Source organism: Saccopteryx bilineata, chromosome 11 (assembly GCF_036850765.1).
Source record: "Saccopteryx bilineata isolate mSacBil1 chromosome 11, mSacBil1_pri_phased_curated, whole genome shotgun sequence".
In the NCBI taxonomy this organism is placed as follows: domain Eukaryota; kingdom Metazoa; phylum Chordata; class Mammalia; order Chiroptera; family Emballonuridae; genus Saccopteryx; species Saccopteryx bilineata.
The window spans coordinates 47,144,114-47,166,717 of NC_089500.1; the positions used below are offsets into that span (position 1 = coordinate 47,144,114).

Genomic DNA, 22,604 nt, shown 5'->3' on the forward strand with positions numbered 1-22,604 from the left:
GTGGATGTTCCTCATTCAATTCTTAGCCAGTGCACACAGGAGAAGTGCCCAGTTGCTTCTTCACCCCTCCTGCCTCTCACCTCCCTCTCTCTCTCTCTCTCTCTCTCCTTCCCTCCTGTAGCCATGGCTCAATTGGAGCAAGTTGGCCCCGGGCGCTAAGGATGACTCCACCTCAGGCGTTAAAAAACAGCTCCAGTTGCAATGGAGCAAGGACCCTAGATAGGCAGAGCATAGCCCCTTAGTGGGCTTGCTGGGTGGACCCTGGTTGGGGCACATGTGGGAGTCTGTCTCTGCCTCCCTGCTTCTCACTAAAAAAATATGACAAAATTTATAACTATGCATTTTGATGAATGTTACCTAGATTTCTTATGGTAATCATTTCGCAATTAGTTTCTAAAACATATATCCTTAAGATTTTTTGAATGCATGTATGAGCAAAGACAAATACATTCACTCTTTTCGATATTGCTTACTTAAGTTAAAAAATATTTTGTAGAGCTCTCTGTTAAAGTACATAAAGATCTTCCTCATTCTTTTTTGTGGCTTCAGAAAAGTCTCTGGCATGTATAGACCATAAAGAGAGGAGAGGATGGAGAAGGAGAACGACAAGGTGGGTCTGAAGAAGCCGGAAGAGGCTGGGGATGAAGCTTTTGATTTAGGAACATCTACTCCTAGAAGAAATAGAAAGAACATCTTTTCAGCCATTCTTTTCTCTGGATTTTGGACTTTAAATTAGTGAAGGAGCCACATACTTCCAGTAAAAAGAAGAGGACCTCAAGCAAAAATATCAAATATGTATTTTTTCTTTCTTTATTTTTTCTTTACGGAGACAGAGAGAGTCAGAGAGAGGGATAGATAGGGACAGACAGACAGGAATGGAGAGAGATGAGAAGCATCAATCATCAGCTTTTCATTGCGACATCTTAGTTGTTCATTGATTGCTTTCTCATATGTGCCTTGACCATAGAGCTACAGCAGACCGAGTAACCCCTTGCTCAAGCCAGCAACCTTGGGTCCAAACTGGTGAGCTTTGCTCAAACCAGATGAGCCCGCGCTCAAGCTGGTGACCTTGGGGTCTCGAACCGGGTCCTCCACAGCATCCCAGTCTGACACTCTATCCATTGTGCCACTGCCTGGTCAGGCTGTATTTTTTTCCAACAAGGATATTAATTGGTTTTTCTCCCTCCATACCCCAAACTCCCACTCCCAACCCTTGCCCACTTTCTACAGATGTTCTACCTTTCTTTAATCATTACCTGAAAAAAAAAAAATCAAATCCAATCAGTTGTATATTATTGTCTTTGCTGATGACTCCTACTGTGATTGGCTATAAAGTCTTTTTTCTAAGTTGCTGCTGTCCCCTCGACCTCAATATGTCAACTTAGTATGTCCAAAATTAATATGTTCAAAACAAAACTTATTATTCTTTGAGCAAAAGCTGTCCCTGTTTCCTGATTTCATTATTTTCATTGATTCACCTGGAAAGTACTGTGAACTGTCTAGGAAGGATGACAAAGACAATTCCTAATCCCAAAGAGAGATCCCAATCTAGAGGTGAAGACAGATCTGTAAATGTATAAATACCCACTAAAGGTACAAACAAAGTACTATAAAAGCACAGAGAATGTAGTAATTCTGACTGGAGAAATAAAGAAAATATCAGAGAAGATATGACATCTAGGTGGCTTTAAAGCAGGGGTCCCCAAACTTTTTACACAGGGGGCCAGTTCACTGTCCCTCAGACCATTGGAGGGCCAGACTATAAAAAAAACTATGAACAAATCCCTATGCACACTGCACATATCTTATTTTAAAGTAAAAAAAAAAAAAAAAAGGGAACAAATACAATATTTAAAATAAAGAACAAGTAAATTTAAATCAACAAACTGACCAGTATTTCAATGGGAACTATGCTCCTCCTCTCACTGACCACCAATGAAAGAGGTGCCCCTTCTAGAAGTGCAGCGGGGGCCGGATAAATGGCCTCAGGGGGCTGCATGTGGCCCACGGGCTGTAGTTTGGGGACCCCTGCTTTAAAGGATACATCAAACAGAACAGGGAGGATTCACATCAATAAAACAATGTTAAAGGCATGGTGTATCTTAGAAATACTAAGTTCACTGTTGGGGACAGTGGGTTGAGTTGCCAGAGAATAGAAAGGTAGGTCGGGGCCACTCTGTAAGGGATTAAATTCAAATCAAAAACTTGAATTTAATCCTAAAAGCAAGAGAAAGCCAATGGGAGTTTTTAAAAAATGAATGAGCATAATCAGTTTTTCTAAAAATAGAAGGTAACTCTGAGGCGACTGTGAAAATTGAATTAGAAGGGTTCTGCAAGAGTCTAGATAGAGGTGAGGGGACTGTGCATCCTTGGGGGTGAAAGGAACAGAGAAGCCGTTGGGTAGGCAGTTAGGCACTCAGGATTGAGCTCAGGAGTGGGGGCTGAGCAAGCAGACCCTGCAGACAGATAGATGGCTGCCACACAGATAGTTGCTATCTGTAGTGGTGAGGTTACAAAGGAACTGCCTCTGCAGACAAAGGATGTGGAGGAAGAGGGTCCAGCAGGGAAGCCTGTGAACAGTTTCAACAGGTAAGAGCAGTCAGGTAGGATCAAGAGTGAAAGCGTGCCATGGCATGTGGCAACTATTCCTTCAAGAAGTGTGGGGAACGAGGGATAAACTGGTAGTTGTAAGAAAAAGAGTACTTAGAAGGAAGGGTGCTCACAGGACAAAGTTCTTCCCTCAAAGAAAAGGGATGGTACAGAAGAGAGACGATTACTAGGATAAGGTTCAAGAGTGGATAAAGAAGGAGAGAGGGCAAAGAGCCACCCATGGAAGGCAGAACTCCAGGCCTGAGCCTGGATCCCCGAGGACAGCAGAGTTAACCTGCTGATCAAGCCATCAGCCTTAGAAATCTGCCTCCCAACTTTGTTTATGTGGGAAAAGAATAAACTTCTACCTTGTCGTTTGGTGTTTCCTGTCGTGCGCAGACAAATGTAATCCTAACTGATACAGGAGAGAAGGGTGCTGAAAAAATAAGCAAGCACCTCTCTGAAGCAGCGCAGGGTATCCAGAAGGCAAGAGCAATCTGGTCTTACTAGACTACCACGAATGAGAGAGGAAGCGTTAGGAAAAGAGGATGGAAATGTAGGCCCAGGTGTGAGGAGTCAAGACTGAACCCTGTAGATGAAAGTAGCTACATAAAAAGGTATTATTAAGCAAAGGAATGACATGTTCCCAGTTCAGATTTGAAGATTCCTCTGGTGGCAGGCTGGACGGGGGTCATTAGTAATTGGTGACTAATGACATGGGCAAGTAATTCACAATGAAGCCTAGGTCTCTACTATGCATTGCTTTTCTCTCCCCCCACAGTTAGCGTGCCGTTACCTATGCATCCATTCAGCAAATACTTATCGAGTGCCTCTTCTGTGCCAGGTCCTGCAGATACAATGGTGAACAAGCAAGAAATGGTCTTTGCCCTGAAAGATCTTTGTTTGGGATACCAGGGCTAAAAACTTCAAATCTTATATCTCATTTAATCCTCAGAACACCCTATGATATAAGTATGATATAATTATTATCCTGATTTTGCAGGTGAGGTCTTAAAAAGTTCAATAATTTGCTCGGTCACACAGCTAACTAGCTGATAAGTGGTGATCCCAGGAATTAGACACAGAACCATCTTTATTTCAAAGCATGTTTTTATTTGTTTGTTTGTTTGTTTGTTTGTTTTTTGTATTTTTCTGAAGCTGGAAACGGGGAGGCAGCCAGACAGACTCCCGCATGCGCCTGACTGGGATCCACCCGGCACGCTCACCAGGGGGCGATGCTCTGCCCATCTGGGGCGTCACTCTGTCGCGACCAGAGCCACTCTAATGCCTGAGGCAGAGGCCACAGAGCCATCCTCAGGGCCTGGGCCATCTTTTGCTCCAATGGAACCTTGGCTGCAGGAGGGGAATAGAGAGACAGAGAGGAAGGAGAGGGGGAGGGGTGGAGAAGCAGATGGGCGCCTCTCCTGTGTGCCCTGGTCGGGAATCGAACCCAGGACTTCCGCACGCCAGGCCGACACTCTACCACTGAGCCAACCGGCCAGGGCCCAAAGCATGTTTTTAATCACTTGACTATGCCTATGTTATGTCTCATGCAATTACATATAATGTGTTAAGTACTACAACAAGGAGTACAAGCAGTTTGGATTATTGCAGCTTCCTAAATGGACACTCTTTCTGCCTTTGGCATGTTCTAGCCAGATGGTTTTTCTAAAATGCTCACTGGAGAGAATAGTGGCCCATTTTCAGATTAAGAGCACTCGAAGGAGGAAGATGGGTTCTGAATGGAAAGTGACGTATTCCGGGCTCAGATATACTGATTTTGAGATGGCTGTGACATATCCAAACGAACACACCCAGCAGCAGCTTCACAGATAGATCCGAAGTTGAGGGGGAGGCAGGGTTGAAGGTAAAGCACGGGGCACCACTAGCTTTTAGAGGCCAGCTGAATTCAAGGCAATCACTGTGACTCCTTAGGGACTTCTATAAATGAGAGGAGCACCCTGCTGAGAAAAGGGCAGTGGGTACCGGCTTGAAGAGGAGGGAGCAGATTCGGAATAACTGATCAGAGGAAAAGGAGAGGGATTCAGCCAAGAACAGTACAAATACAATTAAGTTGTATTTAGGGCTAGGGACAATGAATTTATAGTGATGTTCTCCAGTTGCACTCGCTAACTCAAGAATAGGACAACCTGCCAGGATTTTATTATTTCACTAGATCTTTTCTCCCAGTCTGATCTAAGGCCTTGCCTGTGACTTCCCAGAGCATGCTGCACTCACCTTGGACCTGCTAACGAACACTTCATCTACTGGGTTCCATGTAAGTCCATCTCCCTTTGGACTTTGAAATCCTCAAAAAGTCGTTTAAGACTTTGAAAAAACGAGTCTTTTAAATCATTTTTATTCCCAGAAACTGCCACAGCACTATGTGGACACTTGTTTTATCTCCGGGTGAAACTGGGAGTCTCCAAGGGGCAGAAACTGTAGCTCTGCGCCATTTCTGCAGCAGCATCTCCGTTCCAGGTCCTCTCACACCCCGTGTCCTCCTTAGACATTTGTGCGATTAAACTGGAAGCTAAAATGTAGAAATCAACCAACTGTCTAATACTGTCAAGCAGTGATTTTGAAGCCTCAGACTTGGAATAAACAATCCCTCCTCGAATCTTTCACCCTGCTTTCCATTAAGAGGAATTTGGGGCTGCACTGCCCTGCCAGGGGCCGTTCTGTCCTTGGGGTTTGGGACTCACCAGCAGCTCTATGGGCTCTGTTACCATGAATGAACTACTGAGCATTTTGGGGCCTTCTGAGTCCTTGTTAGTAAAACTCAAGTGATTGGATATGACAATTGCTGCTGTCCCTTCTCATTCTAAAATCCATAGAGTCCATGACCTCTGGAAGACCTCTAAACCACAAGTGAGAACTACTGCCTTCTAAAGAGCAATTAAAACCTGGGCTCCCTGCTCCATCATTGGGAAAATGGGCACATAATTCTCTATAAAACTGAGTTATAATCTACAAAGCATATCAATTAAAAAATGACGATACAAACGCTGTATATTTAATTATTACTTTGACTGTTGGTTAAAACATTTTGTCAGACTCAATTTCGTTTTTTTCCATGGTAGGTTTACCCAAAAGTCAAATGGCAGGGCACCACAGTTCGCCTTGGCGGCAAAAAGATCTGAAAGCCCGAAGAATACGGACCATCATCTTGGATCTCGTATATATCTTGGTAACACTTTCCTTTGTTTTTTTTTTTTTTTCTTTCAGATGAGAAATCATAGAGTGTAAGTGACTTACTGAAGATTACAGGACAAAGTAGCGGGGCTGGTGCTAGCGTCCAAGGCTCCCAGGCATAGACTTTCTTTTGTTAGAACAACCAAATTGGCCAAAAATCTCCTGAAAGACAAAAAACAGATGAAGGTAAAATGCCCATTGGTTGAGGTTAAACAGAGACCCTACTTTGTTCTTTCCAGGTTCAATAATAAACAATCCTAATGATTGGCATGAAGGGCTGGCAGGTGACACATTCTGACTCCTAAACAAAAAAATATTTGTATTTTTTTGCACCACAGTTAGTAAATCTATTGTAAAAATTAAGTACACGGCAAGCAAGGAGAATTAGCAACCCTAGCAAACAATTTCCCTTCACTCTTTTGGAAGACAGACTGAAAAAAAAACAAAAATGTCTATGCCTCCCTTCATTAGCAGCCAGGGTGGTGAAGCCCATTGTAAATCCCACTTAGAAAGGCTCATGGCTACCTGCAGAGCCCAGAAGGACCAATCACATTAGTAAAGACACCAGATGACCAAAGGAAGCTATGAAGGTCTGGGAAAGCTAGTAAACAAAAGGCCGCATTCCAAACGAAAGCCTTTGCTTGAGCTTGCATTGTAAAGTGCCCGAATTTCAGAACTCTAAAGCAGATTAGCTGAAGGCAACAAAAGAGTCAAATAAAATACAAAGAACTCATTTTGACACATTAAGAAATTGTCTTCATTAGACCATCAGGTACTTAAGTGTAATTATTTTTTTTAAAGTCCACCTTTAAGTTTTAGTGTTTGAAGTAGTGAGGCCTAGAAGAACAGGCACCTAAAAATGGTTCTGGAATATATACTGTGTTCAGGACCAAAATTCACAAACCAGCCTTTTTTCCCTTTTAATCTTCCTGACATCTTAAAGGCCTGTAATGACGTTAAAATTTGTTATACAAATTATTTGAATTGTACCACCTTGTGCACAACTGCTACTTTAAATACCAGCCAGAAAAACTCAGATCTCTCCAGCTGCATGTGATTTTTCTTCTACATTGTTGCATCATTTACAAAGAAAATATGTAACACCTTTGGGTATGAATTGCCAAAATAGAAAGAAGCAAAACATTAGGCTCTGGTATCATTTCCATCTTGCAAAGCTTAAATTCAAATACCATTTAGATGCTTAAGAAAATGTGGAAGAAAAATTTTTATTTTCGTGTAGAGTAAGCTGAGATTTGTTGTTTTGTTTTCTTTTGGGGGGGAGGGGGTGGTGGTGGTTAGGGAATTATGTTAAATAAGTTTAATAATTTCCAATATTGTTTGCCAGTTTTATTCACTAACATATCCATATTGCTAAGTCTAATAACACTGATGTAAAATATAAATGATTACTTATTGAAAGTCCTATAAGAAGATATGGGCACTGACACATGTCATATTAGATCAAATGGCCTTCCAATTAACATTTTCAGGTGTACAAGCCATCAATCATTCTGAAATTTTACAAATGTATGTAGAGACCCCCTTATCAGTAGCAGGTAAGCAGATAGACAAGAATGATTTTGATAATGTAAATAGTCCTAAACTGAGGTATAATAATGAGAACCTTTCCTTATAATTTCTACCTTTGAAAACACTGGGGAACAATTTCTTTTTTCATTTTCTGTTGCATGAGGTTTTAGAACTGTTTCGACATATTTCTGCATTGCTGGTTCCAAATCTGAAATCTGTTTTTTGGTGTATGCTCTAGTTTTTATGCAATTTTAATTTCTTTTTGTTACAGTTAACGGCATGCATTGGTTTTTAAATTGGAGTTAAAGGGCAACGACTCTTGGATTGAACATAACCACAAAGCAATTAATGTTTACAAACATCACTTTTACGTAATTGTAGTTGTTTTTAAATCTAAAAAATTATTATCTGATAAAAACACCCTCTTATTTTGTTTTAAGATTGAATCATGGCTTCTTTGAGTAAGTAAATGACTCAAATGTAATGACTTAGTAAATGTAAGAATAGTCCTGACATCTTCTGTTATATATGTGGCTGTTACACGATTCAACATCAAAGGGGCAATATTTCATCATTTGTGACACGTGCATATATTGCCTATTTTCAAGTTTTCCTTGGCGATCAAGACAAGAATTGGGCTCGTCCGTCATATTGTGTGTCATAATTGTGAGGAAATGCTTCATAATTGGACAAAAGGAAAATGCAAAGGAATGCCTTTTGGTATTCCCATGGTTTGGCGTGAATCTAAGGACCACAGCAATGACTGTTATTTCTCTCTGATCCATACAAAGGGCATCGGCAAGAAAAAATGGCATATTCTAATATTCCTTCAGCAATACGACCTATCATCCCACACTCTGAAACACTCCCGGTTCCAGGTTTCAATGGTTTTATTTCTTCTAAGGACAAAGAAAATGAACATGGTGATCAAGTGTATTTTGATAAGATGCATGAGGAAATGGTTGTAGAATCTGAAGAGTCTTCTTCTGATGCCAAGTAGTCATTAACCCCTCAGCAGTTTAGCCAGCCCAAATTGAATGACTTAGTAAGAATGACATAAAAATTTTCCTCGACTTTCTGAAGTATGAGGAGCATAACTGGATCATTTGTGTGGATCTTAAAATGGTAAATATCCTGTTAGGACAACAGAGAGGTTTCACGAAGTATCCTTGCTTTCTGTGTTGGTGGGACAGCTGAGCTCGGGAGAAACACTGGACACAGAAGGAGTGGCCGAAACGTGAAGCTCTGGAAGTAGGGATGCAAAATATTGTGAATGAACCTGTAGTTAATTGAGACAGGATCATTTTCCCCTCACTTCACATCAAACTTGATTTAATGAAGCAGTTTGTTCAGGTTTTGAATAGAGAAAGTTAATTCTTTCAACATATTGTTTCTGCTTTTCCTGACTTGTCTTTCAAGAAGATAAAAGCAGGTGTATTTGATGGACCCCATATTTGAACCCTCATATGTGACGAAGAGTCTGCCAGAAAGGTGAATAAGGAGGAGAAAGTATCATGGCTGTCTTTTGTAGCAGTTACAAAGAACTCCCTTGGCAACAAAAAAACAGAAAACTAAACTTCTGGTTCAAAGGATGCTGTTGGCTTTCCAGGACATTGGATGTAACATGAGCGTTAAGATTCACTTCCTGAACAGTCACCTTGTTAAGTTTCCCCAAAATCTTGGAGCTGTTAGTGATGAGCAGACTACTTCTGGAGCATCAAACGAGATTGTCCTCAACAAGTACACAAACACAAGAGCTACAAATGCAAATTTTTACCTGAATAGAATTTAAATAAGTTTTGTGCAAATTTTATGATTAAAGTAAGTGTTTTAATATGTTTCATTTCAAAATTGTAGACAAATTCTGATGCAATCATATCTTTTAGTGTGTTAGTGTATTTACTGCATTATATAAATTATTATATTTTCACAAAGATGATGCCTAAGAAGACATTCTACTTCATTATGTTAAACTAAATGTTGAAATTATACAATAAGATGAAAACCTAAAATCTTGAATTGCAAAAAAACTGTAGCTTACAGAGAAAAACTAATGCCAGATTTGAGATCAGCATACTCGAATTAGGTAAGAACAAGTGTTTTTGTGGATGCAACAACAATTTTGTTCCCCAGGGAAATTAATTTCTCTTCATACCTCCTCAGTGTTGTTTGATTATAGTAATCACCCCTCACCAAGAACAAAAGTAACTTAGCTCCCACTTTCCCTTTAAGAGATGCTCACATTGTTTTGTCAAATCCAAACAGGGTCATAAGCAAGGCAGCACTATTACAGAAGAAAAGAGTTTACATCTCAATGGGTTGACGTCAAAGGGACCTTCAGGCCAGGTGATAACTTTGATTTCACTTGTGTGCAAGTAGAGAACATTGGAAAAGTTCAATAAGTCTGAACTCTGAAAAGGTTTTTGCTTTACCACTCCTCTAGCTTTAAAATGATATAATAGCCCTGACCGGTTGGCTCAGAGGTAGAGCTTTGGCCCAGTATGTGGAACTCCCAGGTTCGATTCCTGGCCAGGGCACACAGGAGAAATGCCCATCTGCTTCTCCACCCCTCCCCCTCTCCTTCCTCTCTGTCTCTCTCTTCCCCTCCCATAGCCAAGGCTCCACTGGAGCAAAGTTGGCCTGGGTGCTGAGGATGGCTCCCAGGCCTCCACCTCAGACACTAGAATGGCTCCGCTTGCAGCAGAGCAATGGCCCAGATGGGCAGAGCATCGCCCCCTATTGGGCGTGCTGGGTGGATCCCAGTTGGGCGCATGTGGTAGTCTGTCTGCTGTTCCTGCTTCTCACTTTGGAAAAATTAAAAAAAAAAAAGATATAACAATAAGATTAAAAATTCTTAAATATTTATTTTAAAAATATAAGCCGTTCTTTCTTGTTTGAGAAAGGAAAAAGGAAGTATGGCGATAAAGGGATATGTGGCTGAGGCACATTTCAAATTGGCTGCAGGAAAGCAAACCCTCCCCCTGCCACCACCCAACGAACTCTCAACTGAAGAAACCCTCTTCAGTGCTGTGAGCTCTCCGCCTTTTGAGTTTTGTCGCATAGACAGTGGCAGAAATATGCCGTATCAAGTCTGTAGCACTCCATTTGCTCAGCTCCTTATTTGCTGACTACCTACGAGCAATGTTTCCTTTCATTGTCTTATTTAGTCCTTCCCTCTCTCCCCTGCATAGCCAAGAGTCAGGGCTAAGAATGGCTTTGCTGCTCAAATGAAAACATAGACAGTGTGGTGAGTAATAAATCTGATTACAACCATGTTCTACCACTTTATAGTCCTGTGGCTTGGCGCTAGCTATCTGTAAAATGGGAATAATGTCTTCTGCCTCATAGAGTTATAGAGAAGATAATGTATGTGGAACACCTGGCATATAGTGGGCAGACAATAAATGTTATATACTCTCCCGTATATAAATCCTCAACCACAGGAAAAACAATGCTTTTATTTTTTATAGAGTTCTTTCATGCAAATTATCTCAGTTAATTTTCATAAGATACCACATTTACAAGTAGCCAACTATTCAAATGCATTTCTCTAACTCCAGAACCAATGTGTTTTTTTTTTTTTTTTATTGTGCTGCTATGCGACGGTGGAGACCACATTATATTCCTTTATCATAAGCGCCTGTGGGTGGGGGGTGGGGAGCATGAGCTGAACTGGCTGGGATTTGAGAAGCATGCAAAGGGAGCAAAAAAAATATATATACAATCAAATGAACCCATACTACTTACTCAGTAGGGCAAAAGCTGCCCTTGGGGCTCATCAATAAAGTATCTTTTACTGATCAAAAAAAAAAAAAAAAAGGCGGCCCTAGCCGGTTGGCTCAATGGTAGAGTGTCGGCCTGGCGTGCAGGAGTCCCAGGTTCGATTCCCGGCCGGGGCACATAGGAGAAGCGCCCATTTGCTTCTCCACTCCCCCCCCCTCCTTCCTCTCTGTCTCTCTCTTCCCCTCCCGCAGCCAAGGCTCCATTGGAGCAAAGATGGCCCGGGCGCTGAGGATGGCTCCTTGGCCTCTGCCCCAGGCGCTAGAGTGGCTCTGGTCGCGGGAGAGCGAAGCCCCGGAGGGGCAGAGCGTCGCCCCTGGTGGGCGTGCCGGGTGGATCCCGGTCGGGTGCATGCGGGAGTCTGTCTGACTGTCTTTCCCCGTTTCCAGCTTCAGAAAAATACAAAAAAAAAAAAAAGCAATGAGAATAAAAAAGGAAAATTATAATGTCTTAGGGCCAAGTTCTCTATAGGAATGTGATCATTTTAGGTCAAAAAAACTTATGAAAATTACAGACCTACAAAATATTATCTTTAAGGTTGAGAAAGGTTTCCTGTCATTAGGATTAACATTTAAATTTTCTAACCACCAAAATTTTCTAACCACCAGCTCAGAACTATACTGGGTGTTCTGATACACTTTATTTCATTTAATCCTTGCAATATTATTCTGAGATACATACTATATTCATTGCATGAGAATACAGACTCCAGAGACTGAGTGACTTGTTGACAAAGCTTGCACTGCTGAGGTTCAAACCTACTTCCTTTAAACCCTGTATATTGTGTTCTTCAAGCTAAGTGACACTATATTCTTTTTTTTTTTTTTTTTTTTTTTTTTTACAGAGACAGATAGTCAGAGAGAGGGATAGACAGGGAAAGACAGACAGGAACAGAGAGAGATGAGAAACATCAATCATTAGTTTTTTGTTGCAACACCTTAGTTGTTCATTGATTGCTTTCTCATATGTGCCTTGACCGTGGGCCTTCAGCAGACCGAGTAACCCCCTGCTTGAGTCAGCGACCTTGGGTCCAAACTGGTGAGCTTTGCTCAAGCCAGATGAGCCCGCGCTCAAGCTGGTGACCTTGAGGTCTCGAACCTGGGTCCTCCGCATCCCAGTCCGATGCTCTATCCACTGCGCCACCGCCTGGTAAGGCAACACTATATTCTTTACAACAGAAAAGAATATGGGAAATGGTCCAAATTATAATCATAATTTTATTTAAAAGTCAAGAGACAACCAATGAATATTAGGTTGGTTAAACATGAGTTTACATACACAAATTGTGAGAATGCCTAAATAGAGGTTTCTAAGGTCAGAATGACATCCAAAAAGGATTGGTTTAGATTTGAAAACAATTTTAAAGTTATTTATGGTCTATTACAGAAGTCAAACTAAAAGAAACTAGTATTTTTACCTCACTTTTATATGAGTCTAAATAACTAAATAAAATTTGATTTTACTATTAGCATTTTTCTAAACTCTAAATTTTCTAATAAGATAGATTTAAAACTTAACCCAGAATGACAAAATTTCATCCAGGAATAATATCTTCACTTTCTGTTGTAACCTTTCATTCTATTACCTACCCTGGGAAAGTTTTTGTTGAGAAGCAAAGTTTAAGGAACCTTCTAATGGAGCTGAGGTCTGTGGATGGATAGCATGGGTTGGAAGACAAAGTGCTCTTTATTTCTGGATAAAAAGTGAAGAAACCAAGGAGAATCCTAGGAAGAAACAGCGTGGAGAAACAAGTAATCTGAACTATGGATAGAGACAATCTATAGTCAAATGAGGTGGAGTCCTGCTGACTTGGGTGCCCAGAGAGGCTCTGAAAGTCACTCTGCTGGCCAGATGGTGATGATGGGGGTGGTAGGAAGTGCGGGTTAATAGATCAGGAATTGGCCTGACCTGTGGTGGCGCAGTGGATAAAGCGTCGACCTGGAAATGCTGAGGTTGCCGGTTCGAAACCCTGGGCTTGCCTGGTCATGGCACATATAGGAGTTGATGCTTCCAGCTCCTCCCCCCTTCTCTCTCTCTGTCTCTTCTCTCTCTCTCTCTCTCTTTCTCTCTCTGTCTCTCCCTCTCCTCTCTAAAAAATGAATAAATAAAAAATAAAAAAATCAATCAATAAAATCTTTTTTAAAAAATAAATAAATAATCAGGAATTATAGTGAGGAAGAATAGAATGCGTGTTCCCATTTGTTTCAGCAACTGCTACAGCATTTGCTATATTTGACCTGAATGCAACAAAATTAAAAATCTGGTGCCATTACTACTGATTTTTCCTGATGAAGCCAGTGTGGACACTGAGACTCCCTCTATGCTTGGACTCATTTACATGAGTGTTGCTCACAAAGGCTAGTTAGTGTGAATGCTGAGTCAGAATCATCTGCAGAGCACTTTACAGTGTAGATTCCTCCCCCTCTCTTTCAGAGGGTTATGAGTCCCTGGTTCTAGGGATGGGCTCAGGAATTTGCATTTGGCGTACCATAGCAAGGGTTGCCAGATTTAGCAACCCTAATCCCAGATGATTCCATGGCAGGAGAGTTTGAAACCCCAGTTATTTGGATTTAAAAAAGAGAAGTATTAAAATAGTGTACGGTTGTTAAACAGGATGCTTTTTTTGTAACAATTAGCCAAACACATTAAAAAGAAAGGCAAAGGTTTTGTAGTCTGAGTTTGGGACTAGATATTTGTCTGCTTTGTGCTTCAATCTCTTCCTTCAGAAAATGGAAATAAACCATTCTGTGATTCTGTCCATGGAGGTACCTCAGAGCACAAGAGGGTTAGGAAAGGACACTTTGCCATGACAACAGCAACCTGTTCCTGGGACGAGCATCATGCCCACCTCCCACCACTTCTTGGGCGCCTGTGGCACTTGACCTTTACCTGTTCCTTTCAGGCTGGGCCTATAGAGAAACTAAAGCATTAAAAAAAAATTAAAGTGTTTAGCAACCAGGTTTTAACTGTAAAACCTCAAAAAATCAATTATTTGGAGCACTAAAAAGAAAAAATTCCAATGAGGTTTCTCCAACACTTTCTATTGTCTTACTGATAACAGCCATTGCAAACATTGTGAGGTGGTATCTCAATGTAGTTTTGATTTGCATTTCCCTAATAGCTAGTGAAGTTGAGCATCTTTTCATATCTCTTGGCCATTTGTATGTCTTCCTGGGAGAAGAGGGAAAGGTGCAGGGCGAGTGAAGGGTAGAGGGGTTCAAGTGTATGGTGGCGGAAGAAGATTCGACTTTTGGTGGTGGGCACACAATGCAATATACAGGTGATGTATCATAGAAATGTACACTTGCAATCTATATAATTTTATTAACTGTCATGCCAATAAATTTAATAAAAACAAAGAAAAAGACAAAGAATTCCAACAACTTCCTGAGAAATATTGTTCTCATAAAAATCACTGGGATGACATTATGCTTAGGATGCAGAGAAAAACACCCAATTTCTCGAGGTTTTCTATTCTACTTTCCCCTCAAAAATGGCTTCTAATTAAGTTGTTTTTTTGTTGTTGTTTTTTTGTTTTGGTTTTTTTTTTTTTTTTACAGAGACAGAGAGAGAGTCAGAGAGAGGGAAGACAAGGACAGACAGACAGGAATGGAGAGATGAGAGGCATCAATCATTAGTTTTTCGTTGCGCATTGCAACACCTTAATTGTTCATTGATTGCTCTCCCATATGTGCCTTGACCGCGGGCCTTCAGCAGACCAAGTGACCTTGCTCGAGCCAGCTACCTTGGGTTCAAGCTGGTGAGCTTTTGCTCAAACCAGATGAGCCCACGCTCAAGCTGGTGACCTCGGGGTCTCGAACCTGGGTCTTCCGCATCCCAGCCCGATGCTCTATCCACTGTGCCACCACCCGGTCAGGCAGCTTCTAATTAAGTTTTAAGTAATGATAGCTGGATCTCATGATACATGAAGGGCCTGTTTCTTTACATTGATATTGTGCAACTTCCAACTATATAATAAGAGGCAGCTGGTCTGTGAAATTCTGAGGTGAAGGTGGCTACAAATGAGACTCATACTTCACAGGAGAGTTAGACAAAAAAATTGCAATATTATATTATTAAGTACCAGTTAGTAAAGTATTTCATTAGAGAATGGATGCCAGAAGGAAGGGGAGTTCTGAGAAGTCTGCAAAGGTAAATTTTGATGACTAGCAGCATTTAGGTGGTTAGTAATTAGCAATGTGTCTCAACCACAGCACTGCTACTTGAAACATCCTGCTCTGGGTTGTCAAAGTCAGTGTATGCCATAAAGAGAACTATATTTAAAAATCAGTCACATTAAGGAGAGCTCATGCACACAAATAAGTATAATATAACTTGATGCAAGGGGTTTGTTTGCTTCAGTTTTTTGGCTGCATCGCTGTCATTAGGTCCTCTTGCTTCCTACTAACAGGTACACAGAAGGCTGGATTGAACTTCATCTGATGTCATTCCCAATACAAGGGCTTTATAATGGTGTTCTTGGACTATTAAAGCAGCCAGGGTTTTTCTTTATTGTAGCTGCACAAGTGACTTTACAGAAGGAAGGAAGATACCTGATTCACACAACCAGGCACAGCAAAGGGAGCATGTGAACTTGCAACAAAAGAGGAAGCTTTGTGCCAGATGTGAAGGAGAAAAGTTTATTTTTCCATTTAGCTTGTTTATTTAAGTAAGAAGGAAGGAGACTGCAGCTGCTTCCCATTCCAAACTGCTCAGGGAATGACCTTTTTTCCTTTCTTTATAAATGAACGAAGTTGGCGATTGCAGCTTCCAGAGGGATCTGGAGAGGAACCAAGTCACTAATGATTACATCGCCTCCATAGTTTAACCTTTGAAACCTATGAATCAACAGAGAAGACCAGGAGGGGATGTCGGTTCAGCCCTGCCCATCCAGCATTCTCTCACTGCTTAGATAGAAAACAATTTAGTGAGGAAATTATTTTAAGAAATGCAAAGCAATTATAGAGACTATCATCAAGGTCTTCCTAAAATTCATATAACAGCCAAGAAACTCTCAAGTCTTAGGTTAGTTTATTTTCCCTTTTAATCACTGTGTACAAGAAGCAGAGTGATACAGCTTTTACTTTTAAAACAACATTGCCAAAGAAACACATCTTTTGTCCTTAATTCATCTATCTTCTCACATTTTTTTTTGGTCTGACACATCATTGTTTCTAGACTGAAGATCTTCTTGGTATATATCCAAAGACACACATTATCTTTTCCACAAATTGTTGAAACATTCCTCTCAATGCTGAAACTATTATATGCTACTAGTAAGTGATATAAAATACACCACAAAACAATTATTGGTATTTTGATCATATATTCATTATCAAAAAGGCCAGACTACCAAACATTAAATGACCTTCCCCTATTATTCATTCACACATCCATTTTTTATTTTATTTTTTATTTTTATTTTTATTTTTTTTACAGGGACAGAGAGAGAGAGTCAGATAGGGACAGACAGACAGGAATGGAGAGAGATGAGAAGCATCAATCATCAGTTTTTTGTTGTGACACCTTAGTTGTTCATTGATTGCTTTCTCATATGTGCCTTCAGCAGACTGAGTAACACCTTGCTCGAGCCAGTGACCTTGGGTCCAAGCTGGTGAGCTTTTTGCTCAAGCCAGATGAGCCCGTGCTCAAGCTGGCAACCTCGGGGTCTCGAACCTGGGTCCTTCCGTATCCCAGTCCGACACTCTATCCACTGTGCCACCGCCTAGTCAGGCCACACATCCATTTTTAAAACACATACATTCTCTTTTTCCCTCATAATAGCCCCTTATCCCGCTTCTTGCAGGAAAAGAGAGAACACCATCACTAAGATTAATGGAGCGCTGGGTACATATTTTAGGTACAAATGACCCACTTTTGTGTAATGCCAGACCAACTCACCAAGAGTTTAGGAAGAAGAAACCCTGAAGTTAGTTTCCCTTGTGTTCATGCAGCTGGTGATGATAAATTGTATGTTCTCCTTTAATGGCAGGGTCAGAAAGACAAAGAGAGAAGCATTTTCTATAACTGGCTATATATTCTTTATTAATTAGTAAACAGTCTTCATGTTATGTCATCGAGATGAATCACTTCCAGTTTTAATTAAAGCTCTCTCAAAAGTTAACTCACTCTGCTAAGAGTGCAAGAGTGGCATAATGAGATGATTATCCTTTCAGAAAGACAAAATGCGAAATGTTCCCTCTTTATAAAGGAAGGAGAAAAGGGAATGAATCTACTCCCAGACTTTCGTTTCCTGGAATTATTTCTTAAACATTTGGTGTGTTTTGTGAAAATTATCCCTTTGTCATCTTCAAAACTCAAATTAACATTGGAATTGGTAATATATCAAATTTTAGTTCCTGCTTGAAATCCAAGAATCCTAGATTTTGAACAAAAATTTATTCATCTGACTATCATGATAAAGTGTGAATTAAAATAAGACTCACTCACTCATTTGGCCTTGGCTATGACTTTCAAAAAAGTCTGAATCCTGCCTGCAATTACGACATTTACTGCAAAACTTACAATTACTAGCATCAGCTAATACTTAATGCTCAGGTTAAAGATTTTTTCCCCATGTAATCTAGTACTGTAGTTGATTTGTATTTAGTGAAGCTACCACTTCACAGCTGTAGTGTTAGCCGCCCGGCAAAAATAGGGAAGGAGTATCATAGCACAGTTTTCTAGAGTAGGATGGTCACTGCAAATCTATTCTTCAGGTTCGAATGTAAAAGTGTGCCCTAATGATACATATTCACAGAGCCGCTAAATATTTCATTCAATTAATAAATGAACAAATGCATTTACATGTGCATGTATGTGTGTACATGCACACATGTACACAGTAATGCACCCTTCCAGATATCACACTCTGGGAAATCTCAACTACCTAGCTTAGAACCAGTAAAGTGCCTTGAAATAAGAGAAAAATACATTTTTACCATGACTTAATGAAAGAAATGGGATTGATTTGTTTTGTTTTTTTTGTTTGTTTTTTTTTGCATTTTTCTGAAGCTGGAAACAGGGAGAGACAGTCAGACAGACTCCCGCATGCGCCCGACCGGGATTCACCCGGCACACCCACCAGGGGCGATGCTCTGCCCACCAGGGGGCGATGCTCTGCCCATCCTGGGCATCGCCATGTTGCGACCAGAGCCACTCTAGCGCCTGAGGCAGAGGCCACAGAGCCATCCCCAGCACCCGGGCCATCTTTGCTCCAATGGAGCCTCGGCTGCGGGAGGGGAAGAGAGAGACAGAGAGGAAGGTGCGGCGGAGGGGTGGAGAAGCAAATGGGCGCTTCTCCTGTGTGCCCTGGCCGGGAATCGAACCCGATTGATTTGTTTTTTAAGTACAGGTTCACTCATATGCTGTATGAGCAGTTTACCAGCAACATGACACACACATTCTGGGGAAAAGTGGTAAGTCATCTGAAGAAAATAGTCTCCATATCTACAATAAAGGAGGCCATAAATGTAAAAATATGGCTGCTCAGTCCATGTAGTGTAGAAGCAAAGAGCCCTCCACTCATTACTTCAACAGAGGACACCGAGGACATCACTGTATTTCAGTGTAGCCCAATAGCAGATATTTATAGTTAGGACCCTGGGTCAGTTAATGTGCATTATTTAAAAGACAGTATTAAGTAATGTATTATAGAAAGATCTTTCACTGAAATCATTTTTTTAAGTTTTAAGGGTTCAATTATTTGGAAAATAAAGTTATTTGAAACAGCTTCACTACTGTTAATGTTTTATGCACTGTATTTAACTTTCACTGGCTTTTCTGAATGCTGTTTTGTTATGCTTGGAGAGGTTATACAGAATGTACCTTAAATATTATTGCTATTTACATCTAGATTAAATTATACTATAAAGAGTTGAATTTTTTAAGGCTACCTTTTCAGATTATAGTGTTATTTACCTTGTTAAAAATTGCGTTTACTAATCTATTGTACAAGTTTTGTGTTGTAATGCAGTATCTCTTCTACATTATTATTATATTATATTATATTATATTATATTATATTCCTGACTCATAATAAGTTTCATCTATACTATTATTATGTTATTTTTAAATCTGATGTACTAATTCAGGTATTAAGGCCCCTGAAGAGGAACAGAAGGAGTAGTTGCTTGAAACAAAAATTCCCAAATCATTAATTACTGGTTGAATGTCACAATGTCATGGATGTAATCCACTGTCCTTGGAGAGTGCTGAGAAAGCAACAGAATAAGAAGATTTCAGAGTGACTGAAATCTTTAACTCTCTTTCTTTGAAAATCTTCTGTCACAAGTCAGAAGGATAATGTCTCTTTTCACCCAATGAGAAAGCTGATCTCACACGAGCATAATTAATCTTCTGACAACATGACAAAGAAATTCCTTAAAAGGATTTCTCTGATTTCCTCTCAAGACAGAAGATTGTCTTTATCCATCATCTGTTCTTCCTGATCCCTTCTTTTTGAATATCCACATCAGCAGAATTGTCCATCGGAAGAGACAGCAGGAGGGAAATCTCTGAATGATTGATAGGGCTCCAATGCTCTGCAGGCCTATTTAAGTGCAAGCATCTATTGTTGCAAACTTACTTTACAGCAGTTAAACAAACATAATAGTCACCAATTCAACCATTGTGCAGCTTAGACTTGACTAAAACTAGTAAGTGAAGTTTGCTAATGACAAGGCATTGATTTTGAAGCCGGATAAAAAACTCTACGGGAAAATTAACCTGATGTTTACTTTGAAAAAAGAAAATTCTCAAAGCCGCGAAACAGTGATATATACTGTTAAAAGTGTTATATACTATATTGTATGTAGATGTACATTCCCTTTAAAAACTAAAAACAAACAGAAAAAAAAACCTGCAAGAAAAGTATGGTATGTTTTATCCTAATAGTCATTCGGTATTTAACTACATCATGCTATCTGGGGAAATGAAACAAAACAAAACCAAAAAACCCCTGTATATGTCACCATTTAAAAAATTCAGGTGTTTTAAAGAAGAAAATGCTCCCAAGACTCCCTTACAGTTTCATTTTTCAGATGCATCATGGTAAAGTTTTCTCAAGGAGAGATTTAGGTTTGTCTTGGTGTTGTTACCCCCATCTGTGAAAACAAACAAAACAAAGCCCACTTGAGACTCCTGGGAACCTGGCTCTTCCAAAAGCAATCTACATGAAATGGAAACAGCCTAGAAATCTCACCAAGCTCGGTAAGAGCACTCCCAGTATCAACAGAGGTTACAGCATGCTCTATGTTCTTTATAGATGCTGCCAAAAAAGGCCACTAGAGCCCAGACACCGGGACATATTGACACTGAGTTCTGTTTGCACCACAGTGACCTTGACTACTCAGTCTGGACATGCCCTGTGAAAATACTTGTTTATCCTTCCAATCCCCAAACAGAGAGGCCAGCCCTCACACTGGTGTTCCAGCCTACCGGTACTGCCCTTGGCATAGTTATTAGGATAGACTACCACTGCCTGACCCGCAGTGGGGCTTCTCCTCCAACTGACCTGCATCTTCCAGCTAAAAAGAGCAGCTGACAGCTGGCCCCTAGCCAAGACCAACATGTTTTGCAAGAAGTGGCTTAATTTTGGTTTTCCTTAAATTATAGAGCTATATTCAGGATTGATCACCACTTTGAAGACCTAGAAAAAATAAATAAAAAGAATTATATTCAGTGTAAAGACCTAGGAAAATCTTTGTGGATAAAGAGGGATACTAAGTATTCTGAATGTAGAATATAACACAGAATTTACATACAGAGAAGCTGGAAACCAACAGAGAATGAGCTGGATATGAAAGTAACACAGAAGAGAGAGCCAGATGGGGGATGTAGGCTGACATTCCAAGTGGGGCTCCAAAGAGTTCCCTTACTAGCCCAGGACCTAGAAATCTCTCAAGGGCTCACATCACCAACTGCTCCACATTGTTCTTAACAGTGCTTTTGTCACAGTGTGTGTGTGTGTGTGTGTGTGTGTATGTGTGTGTGTTGGGCAGTCAGAGGGGGCAAGAACCGATTCTTGTCATTTTTGTATGCCTATTATATAGTGCATACAGCATCTTGTCAAGGTCAGTAAACACTAACTGGTTAGAATGGAACTTCAGTAAGAAGCTATATTGATAGCTGCCTAAGGCCAACTGTGTAAAAGAAGAATCAGGTGAGTGTTCCTCTCTCCCCCCAAGGCTGGGGGGAAAAGCAATGAGGTCTGTGAGATTCAAGGCTAAGTTCAAGAGGAATATCCTCTTGCCTATAATAATCTTTGATGAGAAAAATCCACCAGTGTGTATAGGAAATCTCTGTACCTTCATCTTAATATTGCTATAAATCTATAACTGCTATAAAAATTAAGTCTTTAACAAAAAAGCCAAAAGGAAAACAAAATAAAAACCCACTAGTGTTCACAGAAACTCAGGGAAAAACAAACATTTAATTATTTTGCCCTTCAGAGATATCTTTGTAAGAAAAGGATTGGTTGTAATGTGGTCCAGTACAAATATTTATAGTTGTGTTCACAGAACTGACTTTGGACATGCATTGACCAGATCTCAGCTCCCCCACCTGCAAGGGTGCACATAATTCAGTCTCTTTTTGCCTCAGTTACCTCCTCTGTAAAGTAGAGATAATAATCACGCCTGTACCTTGCAGGATATTATAAGGATTAAATGTAAATCCTGGCATTTGGCAAACACTTGGAGCATAACAGTGGATTATTATTCAAATTCTCTGTTGCCCCTCCCTTCGTTCAGCCCTTTAAGTGGGCATATCTATTTCTGGGAGTTTATCTTGACACACACACACACACACACACACACACATACACACGCCATATGGGAGTCTTCGGTGCTGAGAAAGTAGCAGGTCCAATAGACTGAACTAAATGGACACTTCTGAGTGATTGAACAAAAAAGAATGAGGAAATTAGGCAGAACAAGCAAAGAAGAACAGAGCAGGTCATGGTGACAAAGAAATGAAAGCAGACAATTTCTCAGGCCTCTATTTGAACTACTGCAGGCTTCTGTGTATCTCATTCTGCCTCCTCTTCTGTCTCTGCTTTACCACCTGGATTCTGGGCTGTCTTGGCCCTGTTTGCAGGCTGGGGTCTTACTGGGATACAAAAGGCACATTCTGTACTTATTTTCATTTCCATTGAATTCAACAAATACTTATTTTGTTCCTGCAGGTACCAAGCATTGAAAGATATCAAAGATACATTTGTGAAGAAGGCCGTATTGTCCTGAAGTTCAGAGCTCAGAAGGACTGATACGAAAACTGCATACATAGCTTGACCAGGTGGTGGTGCAGTGAATAGAGCATCAACCTGGAACACTGAGGACCCAGGTTCGAAACCCTGAGGTTATCAGTTTGAATGTGGGATCATAGATGTGACCCCATGATCTCTGGCTTGACATCAAGGTCGCTAGCTTGAGCAAGAGGTCACTGACTTGACTGGAGACCCCAGTCAAGGCACGAATGAGAAGTAATCAATGAACAACTAAGGTGCCACA

At 40.5% G+C, this 22,604-nt stretch overlaps 1 protein-coding gene across 2 annotated transcripts in view; it reads right to left on the reverse strand.

Moving 5' to 3' along the window:
* The window catches only part of GREB1L (GREB1 like retinoic acid receptor coactivator), a 363,373-nt gene that overhangs the window by 181,621 nt on the left and 159,148 nt on the right, over nt 1-22,604 (reverse strand). For both annotated transcript variants that reach the window (XM_066247406.1, XM_066247405.1), the window contains exon 2: nt 5,848-5,946. The gene's annotated coding sequence lies outside the window, so the exon portion shown is untranslated. The remainder of the gene's footprint in view (nt 1-5,847; nt 5,947-22,604) is intronic.